The sequence below is a fragment of the Mercurialis annua genome, assembly GCF_937616625.2.
Source record: "Mercurialis annua linkage group LG4 unlocalized genomic scaffold, ddMerAnnu1.2 SUPER_6_unloc_6, whole genome shotgun sequence".
NCBI classification, from domain to species: Eukaryota; Viridiplantae; Streptophyta; class Magnoliopsida; order Malpighiales; family Euphorbiaceae; genus Mercurialis; species Mercurialis annua.
The window spans coordinates 57,501-60,000 of NW_026605989.1; positions in this window are offsets into that span (position 1 = coordinate 57,501).

Genomic DNA, 2,500 nt, shown 5'->3' on the forward strand with positions numbered 1-2,500 from the left:
TAGTTCAAGTGGACTGATCGGAGGCTCTCCATGAAGTTTGGTGGTTTTCGGACGCGTGTTGCACCGTTTACGACTTCTCGGCCGCGTGCCGGAACCGCAAGGCCCCGAGCGTCCTTTGACTCGGAAAAACTTTTCTCGCACGGTGCCGCTCCGGCACGTCGAGTGGACCACTGGGAGGCCCTCCGTGAAGTTTGGTGGTTTTCGGATGCGCATTTTATGTTTTATGAATTTTCGGCCCATTCCGCGTGGCGGAAACTGCGGCAAAAGTGCACAAAATGATAGTGTCCCGAGCAAAATAAAATTGGAAGCAAAATGTCCCGGACAATAATTTGCGAGTAGTTAGTATACATTGAAAGGGGATTTTGCAAAGAAGTTTGGTGATTTTTGGACATATATTTTGCCGGTTATGAATTTCCGAAGGTAAAACGATTAAAAAATTAAAAAAAATACCTCCGGGGCTCGAAAAATTTCGGTATTTGTTATTATGCGGGTTTGGATATATATAAACATATTTCCAAAATTTCAGATCAAAATTCCATGCCGATTTTTAAAAATGGGGGGGGGGGGTTGCTGGGCACATGTGATATTTCCTCCTGGCAGTCCAAAAAAAGTCCTAAGAGCTCTTTAGGGGGGTGCACCATTCCTCACCCCCGCGGGCTTGCCGCAAGCCCTCGTCCGCGGTGCAAGCGGCGCGCGCGCGCGCTATGCGAAAAATGCTGGAAATTGCGGAAAAATCCCTGCCTGGCAAAATTACGGAAATGCCCCCGGATAATTACGGATATGCCCCGCCCGGAAAAACTGCGGCGAATCGCGGAAAATGCCCGGCCGGAAAATTGCGTCGAAATGCTCGGAATTGCGGAAAATCCCCCCCCCCCGTGCATTAATCTAATGACCGGGTGCGGGTGCGGGTGCGGGACCGGGTGCGGGTGCGGGCACTCGGGCACTCGGCAGCTCGGCGCGAGACGCGAGCGCGTGTGTGGCCTCGAAGACCCTCGGAAAGGCCCGCCGACGTCCCTCCGAAGGCCCTCGCATGTCCATCGGAAGGACCTTCGGCAGCCGGTCGGCAGGCCTTCGCCAGCCCAGCGGCGGCCCTTGGGCATCGGCAGCCTTTCGGCTGGGCTTCGGCAGCCTTTCGGCAGCGCATCGGCAGCGCACCGGCAGCCCTTCGGCAGCGCATGGGCAGCCCTTCGGCAGCCCTTCGGCAGCGCTTCGGCAGCCCTTCGGCAGCCCTTCGGCAGCCCTTGGGCATCGGCAGGGCTTCGGCAGCCCTTGGGCATCGGCAGGGCTTCGGCAGCCTTTCGGCAGCCCTTCGGCAGGGCTTCGGCAGCCCTTCGGCAGGGCTTCGGCAGGGCTTCGGCAGGGCTTCGGCAGCCCTTCGGCAGCCCTTCGGCAGCCCTTCGGCAGCCCTTCGGCAGGCCTTGGGCATCGGCAGGGCTTCGGCAGCCTTTCGGCAGCCCTTCGGCAGCCCTTCGGCAGGGCTTCGGCAGCCCTTCGGCAGCGCATGGGCAGCCCTTGGGCATCGGCAGCCCTTCGGCAGCCCTTCGGCAGCCCTTCGGCAGGGCTTCGGCAGCCCTTCGGCAGCGCATGGGCAGCGCATGGGCAGCCCTTCGGCAGCCCTTCGGCTGGGCTTCGGCAGGGCTTCGGCAGCCCTTCGGCAGCGCATGGGCAGCGCATGGGCAGCCCTTCGGCAGCCCTTCGGCTGGGCTTCGGCAGGGCTTCGGCAGCCCTTCGGCAGCGCATGGGCAGCCCTTGGGCATCGGCAGGGCTTCGGCAGGGCATCGGCAGGGCTTCGGCAGGGCTTCGGCAGCCCTTCGGCAGGGCTTCGGCAGCCCTTCGGCAGCCTCTCGGCTGGGCTTCAGCAGCCCTTCGGCATGCCTTGGCATGCCTTGCATACATTCCCCAGCCGTATGAACCTCTGCTGGTTTTGCTTCCCAGCCGAATGAACCTCTGCTCTGTGTAAAAATGTATATGTCTTGCACTAAGTGAAATTCTATAATACTTTCCTCGAACAATATTCATACAGTAGTTAATATATATTAAATGAGGAATTTAGAAAGAAGTTTGGTGATTTTTGGAATTTTTTTTTGCCGGTTATGAATTTCCGAAGGTAAAACGATAAATAAATAAAATAAAATACTTCCGGGACTCGAAAAATTCTGATATTTGTTATTATGCAGGTTTGGATATATATAAACATATTTCCAAAATTTCAGATCAAAATTCCATGCCGATTTTTAAAAATGGGGGGGGGGGGTTGCTGGGCACATGTGATATTTCCTCCTGTCAGTCCAAAAAAAGTCCTAAGAGCTCTTTAGGGGGGTGCACTATGCCTCACCTCCCTGCACCAACTGCCGAAGGCTTTTGGTGCGCGCCTTTTGGCGCACCTATGGCACTGACGAGGGAAGGAAAAAAAACTCGTCGACCCGTTTCGGTGTTGGAAAAAATATTTTCGGATTCGGGGGGGCCCGGCCCCCGAGGTGTAGGTTGTTGGTATTTTTTG